Consider the following 16,428-nt stretch of genomic DNA (forward strand, 5'->3'; position numbering starts at 1 on the left):
GACTAGTTGGAAGGAGATTCCGTGCACTCACCATTCTTTGTTTTTATATCTCAGCGTTCTGCATTGTCTTTGGTTCCCAGGCTTTGAACTGGCATTATAGTAAGCCATGAAAATGAAACCAAGATAAATTACTTACAACTCAAATATGTCATTGGCCTTCACCCTGCCCTGTATTTCCGATTCGACCCAAACATCTTTACATATTAAATTTACAAACTATTTTTTTAAATCACCAAAGAGCAACAAGTTATATACATAACACTGAGCTCATCTTATGACAGTCACAGCCCTTACTCTCTCATGCCCTTGCTCCCTCCATTTTGTTTGCTGTCATCACTAGTTGTATTCTATCTAGCCTACTTTGTAAATCCTTTTATTTGCCTGTAAATTGACGTCCGCACCTATCATTTGTATAAGAAATAATGCATGCAGAGACTTTTGTACCCCATTTGTAGCAATGTGAGCAAGTGCAGAAGTAGACACACTAGCAAAAAGAAAAGGAGATCCCAGAGCTCTCCAAAACAAGTTTGAAAACCTTCTTTAAAAGCAAAGTAACTGTCACACTTGGGGGGTGCTATTCAGCCCAGTAAAGGGTTGTTCTACCACTTGCCCTGCAACCCTGTGGGCCTTATAACACTTTGCAGCTGTAGCTAACAGCCTGGGATGCTCACGGCCAGACTACAAGCATGCAAATCACAGACTGAGTGTCTGTGTGTTGGACAGCCCTGGTGCAACAGCTCTGACCCCAGCAGCCTGTCTACAGCCCCACTCTGCCTTCCAGCAGTTATAACCAGCAGGGTGACCCCAACACACTCCCAGTCCCAAATTTCCCCAAAACCATGTGCCCTGAAGTGTCCAGTCCTCCCCTGAACCACTCAGAGAAATAATGTTTGTTGGTCCTTTAAAGAGACAAAAGCACATTACCCCAGTTAAGTTAATAAGCTGTAAATACACTTTTTCCTTCAAGCACAGCACTGTGCTGGTTTATAGTAAAAACAAAAAAAAATTATTAACAATAGGATATAAGTGATGCCAAGTAAGAGGAATAAAGTTAGAAAGGGTTACAAGCAAATAAAAGTAAAAAGCACATTTCTAAAACTTAATCAAAGTGCAGGCTTTGATCAAGATGGTTTCTTACCACTCTTTCTTCTTTCCAGCCATGGCTGACTCTTTCTGTCAGGACCTTCCAGAGAAGCACAAGGGGCTGGTTTCCCTTGTCTTCCTAGGTGAAAGATCTCTGCCTGAGCAGGTTTCTTACCTATATTCTGTTTCGAAAGACCTCAACCCCGCTTGGTTGAAGGATCCATCTTTCTCAGCTTGCAAGAGTCCTGTTCCCTTGTATCTGTCTAGGGATGGATGCCAAAGATGGCTTCCGTCCTTGCTTATATTTTCCAAAGTTCAATGATCTTGTTTCAAGAGGCAGGATGACCTCATGCTGTTTTTCTTCCTGTGGACTTCCCACCCTCCTGTATTTGAATGCAAGAGAGGCTGCCATTGTTTTTTTTTAATCACACCTTGCTTAATTTCATTGCAGACAGGTAGATAGCTGTGACATTCCCTCCTACCTTCCAGAGACCTGTTTCTCCCTTTGTTTGGTCACAGACTGTAAAGCATAATATCAATGAGTATCCATAATTCCTTATGTGGTGTTAATATGTACAATTCACAATGATATTATCACCAGTGTCACAGGCTTTCATAAAAATCCTCACTCTATACACTTTTATAATACAGCAATATTCTATACAATCATTTGATTCAATTGCTTAGCAGTTGAGGTTCAGCCCCTCCCTTTGTCTTTATAGACCAGTAAACCTTTGCAATGTTTTCTTTGAAAAGTAAAACCCAGACCAAGCTTCTCTCTCCTGCCATGCTGTCTCCTCCCCCACTTGTTAGCTTGATAGCTTTGTTTACCTAATATGAAAATAGACCTTCATTGTCTCTGCCTGACAATCAGGCTGATCAGAGAAGCAAATATGCATTCTTCTGTCTAGGGCAGACCTGTTTATCAACGCCTCCTGACATGCCTGGCTTAAACACATTTTAATCATCACTTCAGCATATATTCATAACTCGATGCACACTGCATACATACAGTACACAAGAATATTAATGATCAGTGAGCTATTCGTTTTCCAATGGCGTATTACATGACACCTTTTAGATACAAATTATAACCAGAGTGAGTTGCATTACACTGAATTTGACAGTCCAGCTGAAACTCATTACCTGATACCAATGAATCCCTTGCTCTCTGGCTCTGGAATGCTCTTAGAGTCACGGTAACATGGGACTGACACAAAAGAAGCAAATGAAAGTTTGCCAAAATAAAGGGAAAGGAATTTAACTGCACCAAAGAGTTTTGGGGATATCTTCATTTTGTCTACCATGAGACTTAATTGAAGAACAGGAAACATATGTATGATGAGCATATGCACATATGAGTGTGTCAGGGACAAGTGTGAGATTGTGGGAAGGTAGGCACTTGTGTACAGCCATATTATGAAATCTGTTTAGTGTATCTGTATGATTATGTACTCATGTAACTGAAGACTGTATCTGCATATGCACAATGTGTTTGAATTAAGGTTGCAGAGGCAGATCTGCCTCTTTCACCCCCTCTCTCTCTACTGGCTTCCAGTCCCAATCTCCTTGCCAGGCTAGTTCCATCTCCTTCTCCCTCAATTCCAGTCTTCCTCCCACCTCCTTCTCCCAATCTACCCCACCAACCCCAGGTCTGGCTCTTGACTCCTCCACACTACCTGCGCATCAATGGTGTGGGAGTAGGAGGTGGCATTGAGAGCACAGAAGAGAATATCTCTACTTTCAGTTCCAGTGCCTAGACATGGATCAAAACAACCCAAAGCAATCAGAAATTGTACTTGCAGGGAAAGTCTGGAACATGCCCAGTGTGGAGGGAATCTTCAGGGAATTTAGCTCCATAGTTCTAGCAACTCTCTAATGAGCATGTGCAAACTGATTTTTCAAATGTTTATAACTTGGCTAAATTTGGGTAGATTTTCACAGGGACAGCAAGAGGCACATTCCTGATGCAAAGTGTACCTCCTAGCCAAATGTCAAGTCCCTACTCCAAAGTCTGGGAGTGCTAGAGCTTCTCAAAGAAAAGGTCATCAGAACTTTTTAACATGGACACAACAGATATTTTTCTCTACCCTTGTTCTTGAATCATTTTGGCTGAAATCTTCCAAAATAAAAAAAGTGCAGCATAAGGCAGACAACCTGCATGTGAAATTTAACCTCAAATATACAAAGTATGGCAGGATACAAGCAACTGAAGGGGTTTATAATGGGAAGTGTCAGGCAACCTTAATAATAGGTGGTGCTACCAGCTCCACCTATAAGTCTGAGGGATCATCTACGGCTGTGGGGAAGTGGCTTACCTTTCAACATTTGTTGCTGATGTGCTTCAGTTTTCCTATGGCTGGTTGGGTAGATTTCCATCAATTTGGTGTATTGGCCCTCTGGCAAAAAAAAGAAAAGGACTCCTCTTCAGAACAAAAATTGAACAAAACATTCATTCAGATGAAACAAGTCCCTCTACAGACAGTTCAATAGTCCTATGGCTCTCTGCACTTACCAGTTATTTTCTCCTTTATACAGAAGTTTTCCTACGATCTCTCTAGATGGCATCATAAGAGGGACCTGTGTCCTCCTTCTAGTATGCATACCAGCCCAGATACGCATAAAGCATAGTCAGTCACAAGCCCATACTGCCCTGCTCCACCATTTCCCAGGCTATTTCCTATTTGAGGTTTGCCTCCTCAGCCTTTATAGACAGATCTACCCAGGCTCCTTTGCTGTTCCTGCTCAGCCAGGGAATCACCACTTGTCTCACTCTGGAGCCCTTGATCCCAGTTAACTACTATTGACTCTGGACTTCTCTGCTGTTGGGTTTCTAGGCCAAGCTTCTGTCCAGGTTTCCTTCCTTCTCACTGGGCTACTCCAGAGAGATTAGAATGTGCTGGGTGGGGATCTCTCTCTTGACTGATTTGGAGGTAACCTTAAATAGACTAGCAGTTGCATGACCCTCTGCTTCCAGTTCTCCACTTTAAGAGAAACCCCAGGTATAAGTCAAAGCTGGGACATGAACTCCATAAAGGCCCAGCTCTCTCTGTGACAATGGGCGTGTTTAAGAATGTGAGTGTACAAACATGCAGGAGGGGTATCCTGGAGGTGTATAGGGACTGAAAAACATGGAAATGTGCCCATGTGTATCTATATATTTATTTCATTTTTCTTTAGGTTCCTTAACAAAATTATCTGATCCCAACAATATTTAGTAAACTGTGCGACATCACTGGGTACCAGACACAGTTATTTTCTACACATGTGATTTGTCCTTCAGAAAACTTCAAAGCCTTTTCATAAATCTCTTTGATTTACAGTACCTGCTGCTAGCTGGAGCACACAGATGGGGTGTCAGTACTACAGACTGACAATAAGCAGCCAGTAACACTGAGGGGGGATGTGTCACCTCTGTAGAGGTTAAAAATAGGACAAAATATCAGAGAATAGAACAAACTAGTGAAGAGACTATTTAAACCTTCTAATTTGAATATTCAAACCTAATTTGATATTTTATATCAGGCCAATTAGACACCCACAAAATTATATAAAACCATGTTGCTATCACTGTATATGTTGGTTTTGTATTTTTTCTTCTGGTACAGTTAGTCACTTGTTATTTGATTGTCAATTTAGTAGTATGTTTTGGCAAAAAATAAATTCTCTAATGGAAAAATTCATTAAAATACCACTGAAAGATCATTTTTCACTGGTCATTTTAAAGTAACTAACATTGCACAAACTGGTTATTTTCTCCCTTTCAGTGCTGAAACCCCAGTTACATACTCAGATTAACGCAATGTGGAATGAGAAGTGTTTCTGAATGCTGTGTTGTGAAAACATGAACAAAGTATTATTCAAAATAAAATTTCAGATCATTTAAGTAGGGAAAAATCTAAAGATTGACAAATTAATTGTGGGAATAAGTCAATTTTAGCTTTGAAATAAGGACCTAGGATCCTAGATAAGGAACTGGACATAAGTAACCAGTTTAAGTCTCGGCCCCAGCTAGGCTCTAATCCAATGTTTTTTAGCTTCTGGGGTGACTTCAGAGTGGTTACATACCCATCTGTCTTGACTGGATCACAGCTAGGGCACACTGGGAAATGACTAATGTATAGATGAAAAATTCCATGACAATTTTTAAAATATAGTGCAAAAAACTTGAAAGGGTGCTTAACTGAGATTTTTTTCCCCTTTTTCTCTTTTTCCCCCACCTCCACTTCTCCAGTTCCAATGTAATCTGGAACTTTAAACTGTGATTCTCTACACTACATATATTTTTATGTTTTGATTTTTAGCTAAGGCAATTGATAATGTGGTGCAGCCTCCAACCCACCACAGCAAGAATAACCCAGTCTCATAATCCTTCCCTTGTTTCTTCCCACAGCCTAAATCTTCTGATGCTGAAAAGGATGCAAAAGGGTCATATGACGATTTTTTGACTATTTTATGCATTGACGCCACAAATGATGAGAACTGCAGTCAAAACAGGCTGAACCACAGTTCATTAAAATGCTTCAGTTTCAATCCATTCAAATATTGTTTGGATTTTAATAACTTTTACTTAACATCTTGTAATCAATTCTATTTTCACATACTTCCCAGCCGAAGAGATTCAGACTGTTTCCAGTCATATATCATTTGTGTGGCCCAAAATGTGATTGCATATTTATCTTGCTCCAAAAAATTCAGTCCTGTTGCTAAGAAGTAAGGTCATTTCAGTCCAGTTCCCAGTGCACAATTAGCCACACAATAAAACTAGGACTAGAGTTGGCACCAGTTAGCACCCAGGATGGCAGTCTTAGAAGAGATGCCAAGGACTGCATGGGCTAGAATGGAGACTAACTTTTTGTTTCTCGTGGCTAAACATGAATCCCTTCAGCACATACTAGCAGGGCAGTGTGTGTAAGCTTGGGCCACTGTCTGGACTATACCTATGGGGTAATATAACATTTAAATATTCAGGGCCATGTATCCAGCATCTTTTACCAGCACTGAATTCATACACACATATGTTTAAGAAAAACAAAGTTACTATATTTTCCAAGGGTCTTTTATAATTGCCTCTAGATTGCATCTGCTTTTCCATGTTACATCTTGCCACTGGAAGTTGTGCTTAAACCCAGCAGTTGAGATTTTGTTGTTATTGTTGTTAATTATTTGTATTATATTAGTATCCAGAGGCCCCAATCCAAGTCAGGATCTGTCCTTTGCCTTCCCTTACCTATTCCCTGAGCTAGGCATTGTACACACAGAGTGAAAGGACAATCCATTTACCAAAGAATTTACAATCTAAGAAAATTAAGGAATCTACTGTTAGCACCAAGGCGACAGGGTGCCTTTCTGTAATATGTTCCATTAGGCTTTTGAAGCTGACCTTTGCAAGGACTGGATGGGAAACTCAAGGGGTCAAATTCTGCCCTGCGGTAAACCAAGCCCAACTCCCATTGACTTCACTTCAAATTGTGCTTGCTCACTCCAGAGTGGAATTTTGTGCCCTGTCTATGAGAAAAATCAAAGAACTGGAAGGGACCTCAAGAGGTCTTCTAGTCCAGTCCCCTGCACTCATGGCAGGACTAAGTATTATCTAGACCATCCCTGGCAGGTGTTTGTCTAATCTGCTCTTAAAAATCTCCAATGATGGAGATTCCACAACTTCCCTAGGCAATTTATTCCAGTGCTGACAATTTTAGTTTTTCCTAATATCGAACCTAAACCTCCCTTCCTGCATTTAAGCCCATTGCTTCTTGTCCTCATCCTCAGAGGTTAAGAAGAACAATTCTTCTCCCTCCTCCTTGTAACAACCTTTTATATACTTGAAAACTGTTACGTCCCTTCTCCTTTCCAGACGAAACAAACCCAGTTTTTTCAACGATCCCTTTTAATTGTAACCTAAGAGTATCTTTATGAATAAAATGCCCATAGTTGTCACATACAACAGTATTTCTGATCCATATAACGTCCAGGGGAGTTTGATGTGCTGTGGTGAGGTTGGGGGAAATCCATCATTTTAGTAATGAAGGAAGCCAAGCTTTTGCCAGTCAAAAGCTGGAACCAGCTGTTTGGCCCGTGGCAAACCAAGTGCCAGCTGAGGGCTTGTCTATGCTTGAAATACTACAATGGTGCAGTGCTGCAATTGTGCCACTGTAATGCTTCAGTGTAGACACTACCTACACTGACAGGAGGGTTTCCCCCATCAGTGTAGGTAATCTACCTCCCCAGAAGGCAGTAGCTAGGTCGATGGAAGAATTCTTCCATTGACCCAGCTCTGTCTACCTAGGGGCTAGATCAGCTTAACTACGCTGCTCAGGGTTGTAGATTTTTCACACCGCTGAGCGACATAACTAGGTCAACACTCAAGGGCTCATTGTGAATCTCCATCTGTAGGGGCAAGATGGCAGCTGTTCCAGGTTTAGCTCTTCTCACTCTCTCTGGTCCAGCAGGGGCCTGAACAGATAATCAGAACTCAGGCATCACCAGAGAGGAGAGTGACAGAAGACAGAAAAACTCAGAATAAAAGTATGTCTATGGACCAGTGGCACAGCTATGCCATAGTGTAAATGCTTCCTATATCAATGGGAGAGGTTTTTTCATCACTGTAGTTAATCCACCTCTCCAAGAGATGGTAGGTTGGTCAATGGAAGAATTCTTCTGTCAACTGAGCCACGTCTACACCCAGGGTTAGGTTGACATAACTACAATGCTCAGGGTACAACATTTTTCACAGCCTTGAGCAACGTAGCTAAGTCAGCCTAAAATTTAGGTGTAGACCAGGCCTTAGAGAGAGGGAAATGAAAGGACAATGGACACAGGAGTTCAAGACATCACTGGGAGCTTGAAGAAGCAGGAATCTCATAGAAAGAGAAACAGAATGTGTCCACTGGATTGCAATCCATTACCAAAATGGAACACTAAAACAGCATCCGATGAAGTGAGCTGTAGCTCACGAAAGCTCATGCTCAAATAAATTGGTTAGTCGCTAAGGTGCCACAAGTACACCTTTTCTTTTTTGCGAATACAGACTAACACGGCTGTTACTCTAAAAACTAATCGTTTGTCAAAAATAAACACTCTGTAGGTAAATAAATAATAATAATTTCTTATTCTCCCATCATCCCTCACCATTTTCTGCTTTTTCCCTACACACTGATTTTTTTTTTAAATCTTCTAAAAATTAAAGCAGACCTTAGGGCTAGCAGTACATACCACAGGGGCAGATGGTTTGGGGCTAGTATCTCATACTCAGAGACGGATGGAAGCTTTTTAAACTAGACATACAGCTCCACTGAGCCTGGGACTTGCAAGCTTTGTGACTTCTATTAAGAGCCTTCCTACCCTGAAAGACCTACATTGTGCACTCCCAGAAGGCTGTGGCTAATGAAAAGCTCCAGAGTAAACCCAAGAAGAAGAGGCGGGGGAAAGACCATCCTAAATAACTTCTGCAGAGTGACTCATCCTTTCACTGACAACATTAACATCTCAGCTCCTGCCAGCTGGACAGCTGCTCTGGCCATGTGAACAGTGAGGGAATGTTTTGTTCCAAAGAGAAAGAAAAACCCTCTGTATGCATATGTGTATATATATGTGTGTAATTGCTGTATGATTTCAGCTATTTTGACCTAATAAGAGTTACTACATTTGTCACCAGGCCTGGGAGGAACAGATGGAGTTGTAAGGATTCAAATAGAAAAATAAATGAGACATGCCACCCATCCTGGTTACATGCCCAGGGCAGAAGAACTTCCCTTTGTCAGAAGGTAAGAGGTGGAGATATTTGCCCCCTAAGAAGATAAGCCCCTACTTCATGAAATACTCATGCTGCAAACAGAATCCAGGGAGATACAACAGACTGGCAAGGCATTTGACTTCTTCAGAAAGGTTTGTTCCCCCTCTACGTTCTGACCAGATCAAATCTGGAGACCATATTTTTGCTTCAAATAACCCAAACTGATCATTAATGACCATAAAATTTCTATCTAAAATACGTTCCTTACAAAGATTTTTAAATAAAAGTTCTTTTAAAAGCTCAAAACTTTGTCACGAGGGAGCCATGGCTTTAGATCCCGTGTCATGAAGAAGCATACCCAACTATTTATGAATAACCTTTCACTTAGGGCATGATCCTTTGGTTGTGTTGAGGGCTGCCCAGCTGCTCCAGGAAGCATAAAGAGGGCTCAGAACTAGTTTTGCCTTCCCTTTCTCCCCAGGCCCTCAGATGAGCCAAGCGTGAGTTAAATGCAGCTGGGGACTGAGCCCATTGCTTGTCCACATGGGAATGAGGAAACTCATCAAGGGTCATGGTTATTTTAGAACTGCCAGTTTCTTTGTTGACGGAACGGCTCACCTAACCCTTACCTCTAGGAATGTGAGTGAGCAGAGCTCACTGTCATTCTGCACGGAGAGATGGTGATTTTCTTCTAATCTATTTCCTAACCCTTCTCCCTACTTCTTTTCTCCCTCACTTCATGCCATGCACCTTCCATCCAGAAGTAGTCCTCCCTTATGGGTCTCCTTTCACTAGTCAGTAGCAAGTAATGAAGCCTTCTCCTTAACACATCCTTCTCCAGTCCCCCCAAGAAATTGAACATATTCACTGTATAATGGCTCAGTCCTGTTCCCATTCCAGCGAAAGGAAAAAGTCATTGACTTCAGTGGTGAAGGGTATAATGCTATGTCCCTGCTCCCAAACTACAGCCCACTCCTGTTTGCTCTTGTCCTTTGTCTCCTTCATGGCCATCTAAAAGGATGCTGGTACCCTCAACCCAGCCTGAGCAGAGAACTGTAGGCCAGTGTTTCCTAAAAGTGTGAAATGCACCCAAGGCATGGAAGATGCATCAGTTGAAATGGCTGTTTAACAATACAGGGCAGGGTTACAAGGGATGCACGATTGGTTTTGTTTTCATGAAAGGGAACTCCACTTTCAAAAATTTGGGAACTGGAAGCACCTCCATAGGCGCTGAACTTATACAATGAACCCCATACTGTGAGCTGACTGAAAGGGAAGTGGGGGGGGGGCGGTCTTCCTGCATTAAACCACAGGTCTGAACTTAACTGTAAACATCCCCAAGAGCTGAACAGTTGTAAAGGACCTGTGTAAACATTTACATTTCAAAATATAAAGTCAAATTCCGGAGCAGAAAACTTTTAAAGAGTTGATTGGAAGATTTGTATGTAGACAGAGTATTGTTTTCTTCTCCTGGCTCCCTTGGTAGCAAAACAGAAAAATTATATGTAATTAAATGGAAACAGTATCAATTAGAAGTGATTCTCTTAGCGGAGGAGAGAGTAAGCCAATAAGGAAAGACTCATCTTTTCCTCTGGCAGTCTCCCCACAATATGCTGAAGAAATCTCAAACCCACTTAACCATATAGTGTGCAAACAAAATTAAAGACATTCATGCAGGTGAAGGGTTATTTTCCAGGCAGCATAATCTTTGATCAAAACATATATTCTGTAAATATCTAAACAGTTGATTCTCAACAATGTATGATCAGTTGGTTAACTGTTGTATCCCTTGTTCTTTCTGGATTGAACCCAAAACTCTATATATCACCCCTTGATGTGTTAAGTCTATATTACATTGGAGCAGAGGCTTATACCTTACTTGTTTGTAAAGTGCTCTATAAATATAAATTCCAGAGCAAGAGTTTTAAAAAACAGTTCAGGTTAGTAAGTAACTATTAGATCTATAGAACTCAAGGTCTTAAAAGCAAGGAAATAAATAGCTAAGGAGATTATAAAAATTTAACACTGCCTATATGGGAATTTTCTTATCAAGTACAAAGAAATGCGTATCTCATAATATAAACTCTTATCTATTTGTTTTTTATTCAATTATTTTTGTTATCTTATTTTGGTAGCTAAATATTTTCTTTTGAGTGATATTGTTAAGTTTGAAATTTTACCAGTTAATATATTTATCATTTCACTGTAAAAAAAAAATTGGTCAAGTACTTCTTATTCTGCTTCTTGGCAATAATGTACAGACTATCTAGTTTAGCAGAAAAATATATAACCTCCCTATTTTTGTTTAAATGTCATATGTAAATAAACCTGTATTTGAGGCTGATCACTATGAGTAATCCATGTGTAGAAATACAATTTTTACATTTCTTTTTTCAGAGAGACTGCTCCCGGAATGCTTAAAGCACATACTTAAAAGCTGTGTGGGATAGGTCTGAAATCTTGACTCTAAGTTCTGTGTTCTAACGACTAGACAGAACAAATGCTGCCTACCATACCAATGCTTCATTTAATTAACGTATATTGTTTCCTTCATTAATGCTAGTAGGAGTTATGCAGAAAAATATACTCTGCTGTGGCCTGTATTTATTCCTTGTACCACTAGCAAGAATGTAGTAAGAACCATGTAATTGCAGAATTATTACGTGAACCTTCCCTGTAAATCTGAGTCATCAGGTTCTAAAAATGGACAATTACCTGGTCACTTGAACTACTTAGTAACTCTATGTATATTTTTCACACAACGTGCAAGAATACATACCATTGTACCCAGGAATTAATATTGGCTTTGCTACATACAGTAAATATAGAGTCACTATATAATATGTTTTCTGTGAAAAGAAAGAACACCAAGATCTTGGGTTTTTTTAAAGTGACTGAACAGAGGTGATTTCTTGCTAATGAATGGGCAAAGAAATAGTTTCTTCTGGACTAACAGCTGGGCCCTGATCCTCTACTGCCTTGCACCGTCTGCAGTGATTTACACCTGTGCGAAGTGAAAGTACTACAGTCTGGATTCCCAGCAGTGTAGTTTGGACTTCACACAGCTGCAGAGAGCGGGGAGGAAATGTAGCTCTAAATTCTCCCAATCCAGAGTCAGCCAGGGGCCAAGATGGCCTTTGGCATAATTTAGAGCAGTCTAAGTGCTGCTGTAAAGTATGATAGCTGTAGTGGCCTCACACGAACCAGCTCTAGTCCATGATTGCTATGCACTCTGTCCATCCCCGCCCCTGACATGCCTCCTCCCAACCCCATCCCCTTTACACAGAAGCCATGCCAGCTTTACCCCACTCTAGGATTCCTCCTATCTGGGAGGCCTAAAATTATTTGCTGAATAAATTAAGTCATTTTGAATATCAGATAATTAGCAAACTTCATGATCTGCTTGTGGTCAATTCACAAACAGAAACACAAGCAAAATTTAAATTACCTGTTCATTGCAAATTGTCCTATCAGATCTGAAAATTATACTGACATTGCTGGTGCATTTTGTACAAGTCAAATCATTATACACAGGCATTGACCTTCATCAGACAAGTACAGCCACTCTTTTCTCTGCTAACACTTAGGATGATACCATTTATTTGATGGGCAACAATCACAAATGCAGATTCCAGGGATATTACAGAACGAGGTCAGATCTAGTGACATTCTAGCTGGATAATTTTGGCCCTCAATGTTATGCCTTTCTTGTAAAGACTTCTGGACCATATTTACTCATAATTTGTATCTAGTTCTAAAACAAAAAATCACAAAGGGGTTTGAAATGTGACACCACACATCACAATTTAATGATACCTCTGGGGCTACCAGAAGCAAAGCCCCCTTTCCCTGGTGTGTGCACGCACACACACACTCAGAACAGAAAGCATCGTTCTAAGCACCCCTGGGCTTCGCTCAAAGGAGGAAGCTATGATCTGACAAAAACTACAGTTGTTTTGTAGGAACGAGATGGACTTTTGTTTTCAAAAATTATATATATATTCTCAGTGAATATTTGTGAAGGCTGTAAAGGGGTGTCAGATATGGTAACTGAAATCTTTTTAATTTTTTTAAATCCACAAGTGAAGCACAGCTGAGCATCTGAAATATGCCATTTAACAAAAAAAATCACCCATTCTTGGCCTGGCAGAGGTTAGGAGGAGTGAGAAGCAGTTAAGCCAGTGCACAAGCTCCATCCAAGGCCCTCCTGAGCAGAGACTGCCAACTATCCCCATTACGTGAAGTGGTTTTGTGAGGTCATGTAATGGCCCCTCTGTTCCTGACATCATACCAACAAATTAACTTTGAGGCCTTAAATTGGATTTCTAATCCTAGAGCTGATCACCTGATGATGATGTTTTAATCTATTTGCTTTCATCAAAGAAGAGCAACTAAAAGCTATGAGCACTAAATCTACGGGCCCCTTGCTCTCTCTTAGTGATTCCTGTGCCTGATTCACCACTTACTTTCAGTTGGTATAATGTCAGGAATAACTCTACTGCTCTCAGTGGAGTTAAACTGGGATAGGTGAAAGGAAAATGTGGCCCCTTGACTCTCTCCAGAGCCCATTTCAAGATTGCTCTCTTCTCCCTGTCCTATGGTACTTAATCTTCTTTCTAGTGCAATAAACAAATCATTCTACCGCAGTCTCCCAGTTTCACCATGATCAGTACTTTCCCCCTAAATGTAACCTTTGTATTCTTCTTCACAGGATCCTACCGTAGCCATCCATAGAAGCTACTTGTAGGATATAGTATAACCGACACAAATTGCCAGGATCCGTATATAATATAGACTAATCCATTGTGAAGCACTTTGTGATGCCTTTGTATGAAAGAGGGTATATTGTTTTGCATTGTATACAAAACATGGTTTGGGATGGTTATGCTGACGCTAAGTGCTATAGTATGGCATGAATATGTTATGGGGTGTCAGAGGAAAAAGGTGTAGATCAACTTGACGGCCTAGAGCACAAGCGAGCATGGCACACTCTATATGCCACTCAGCAAGACACCGTAGAACTGCACCAGATGAGGAGAAACTTGCCCACCAACATTAAACCAAAATGACTACAGCTTCTAATGGTGATATTAAAGAAACAAGTGAACAGGTGTTTAGACAAGTATAAAAACAGAGCTATCAGCAAACCAAAGTTTCCTTAAGAAAACATGAAACTTCAAGAGCTTCCTCAAGCCCCTTTAGCCTCATTTATGTACAGTTAATGTTAGAACTGGGCAGAGCTAATGGTCTATAGCTCCTTCTCCTAATTTACTGGCAGCCAGATAGAAAACTCACTTTTAAAATTGCTCACTTTTGGGGCTTTGCCCCCAAAGTGTTCTGCTGTCACTGTTTACTAGCCTGTACACAGATATATGCTGTACATGACTAACTATAAGCTTCTGTGGGTACATCTACTCAGCCAAAACAAACAAACAAGGCAGCAAGTCTTGGAACCCAGGTTAACTGATTCCAGCTTATACTGTGGGGCTAAAAATAGTCAGAGTTGTTTGGGCTTGGGGAGGAGCCTGGGCTCTGAAACCCAACAAGGGGAGCAGGTCTTGGAGCCCAGGCTCCCAAACACAGACATCTAAACTGCTATAAAAAAATTAAAAACAGCACAAGCCCCGCGAGCCTAAATCGGTTGACCTGGCTCTGAGACTCACTTTTCGCAAAGGTTTTTTGCTGTGCAGTCATACCCTGTAAGTCTATTATAAAACCCTTTCAGTCTTCCTCTTGGCAGACCTTTATGACACTGGATTAATCAATCTATGGAGGGATAAGTATTCATTCCAGCCAGTTGAGCTAGTGAGGGAGTGGCACAGTTACCACTCCTCCACACCTGCTCTCTTTGTTCTCTGCCTATCTTTTTTGCTACCTTTTATCCTGTTGTGGGGAGATATGAAACTTTTTCCACTGTACATGCGGCTTTAAATTTGTTCACTTATATTTCATCTGAAAAGTGAATTACCTTTCATCATCTTTAGCATTCTGATTGCACATGCTGTATTGGGACGCTTTTTTAAATTTTTTTTTGTTTTAAGAAACAAAGTTTGGACTTGGAAATTATTAATTAGTAGCAGTATTGGAGTGCCTAAGAGCTCCAGTCATGGACAAGGATCATAAAAGGGTCATGAAGAACTCACAGCCTCAGCTGTACTTCAAGGCATTATGTAGTGTAAGCCACAACAAATAAATATCATGATAATGCATTATTAATTATTTATTATTATTAATAATATTGCAATAGTGACTAGAGTTCTCAACCAGCAAGAGGGGCCCCACTGTGCAAAGTGCCATACAGACATCTCGGTATTGCTAGATATTTCTAATATGTTGTTGGTGCTGGATTCTGCTCATTCAATCCTTCTCCTGTTAGACTTTGAAATGTTTTCAAGTAAAATCAGCTTTTCCAGAGACTGACCAACATAGAAATACAAGCTGGCTAAAATTTGCAATGGAAAATTTCAATTAATGGCAAGGTTTAAAATAAAACTTGAATACTATTCTGATTCAAAATTAATTGATTAAAACAATTTCAAATTTGAATAGTTTGTCAGTTACTAGACAGAATCTGCAATAAAAATATACGATTACTGTAAAATTAACATTAATCCTCCCATTTGCAAAGAAAACAGATGAGATCATATCTTCCAACAACCCTTTCTTATATCAAGGCTATGCCTAAGACACCAGAACACAACATAACGGGAAACATACAAATTAAAAAATAAGAGATAAAAAAGATTCATGAAGGTGGAGTGTTATTTTCCAGCTTGGGCAGTTTTTGATCAGTAAACATGCTCCTTCAAAGAGCTAACACTCAACTGACCAATAAAATGTGATTGATTGATTTATAATACAAAGTGTGTTGAGTAGCCTTTGGGAAGGGAGGGAGCTATCTTGAGACAAGCAAGGCAATTGTTTGCCTTCTCTCATGTTCACAAAGTGCCCTGCGTTAACCCTCATGCTTTCAAATACTCATATTGGTTATTTCAAAGTTGGTGCAGAGCTGTGCTTTCCCATGTCTGCCACTAATGACTTGCAGCTGTTGCTAATCTGTGCCTCTGATTTCCTTTGATTACTATGTGTATTGATGCCTGTGGTAAATAGGCATCTGCCAGGTGCCAGCACAATCAGGGGGAAAATATAAAAAGTTCCCTGTTTCCAATTCAATGTGACATTGTGCAAGTTGAGAGGCAGCCGTTTAACTATTTAAGGGGAACAGTTTCCTGGGATCATCACTTGCCTCCTGGCTGTGGAAATTCCTTGGTTTGTAACTACAGTTCCCCTCCTCAGACCACCCCCCCCCCGCCCCCGCCATGCTTGCATGGAAATAGCTATACCCAAATTTTGGCTGCTTGGGGGAAGGTCCTTATAGTAAATCTTTCCATAACAGACACAGTTTTAATGAGAGGATAGTTTAGTAATGTTTTCCATGGAACTAGGCTCTCCAATGTACCATTCCCCAAGGCATAATCAGATGGTACAACCTCCCTTACTGTAGTAAAGTTCTGGTTTACAAGAGTAGATTTTGGGGGATTGGTCCTTCTTTGAGCAGGGGGTTGGACTAGATGACCTCCTGAGGTCCCTTCCAAACATGATATTCTATGAAG

General features: G+C 40.5%; 1 long non-coding RNA gene across 4 annotated transcripts in view; it reads left to right on the top strand.

Moving 5' to 3' along the window:
- LOC140905950 (uncharacterized) overlaps window positions 1-11,602 on the top strand; it is an 86,624-nt gene extending 75,022 nt beyond the window's left edge. For 3 of the 4 annotated variants that reach the window (XR_012156997.1, XR_012156994.1, XR_012156995.1), the window contains exon 5: window positions 8,738-10,830. This is a non-coding gene — a long non-coding RNA (uncharacterized lncRNA). Of the gene's footprint in view, window positions 1-8,737; window positions 10,831-11,212 lie in introns of those variants that run through there. The other variant, XR_012156996.1, reaches the window with a different exon arrangement.
- The last annotated feature ends 4,826 nt before the right edge of the window (window positions 11,603-16,428 follow it).

This window comes from Lepidochelys kempii, chromosome 2 (genome assembly GCF_965140265.1).
Source record: "Lepidochelys kempii isolate rLepKem1 chromosome 2, rLepKem1.hap2, whole genome shotgun sequence".
Taxonomy (NCBI): Eukaryota; Metazoa; Chordata; order Testudines; family Cheloniidae; genus Lepidochelys; species Lepidochelys kempii.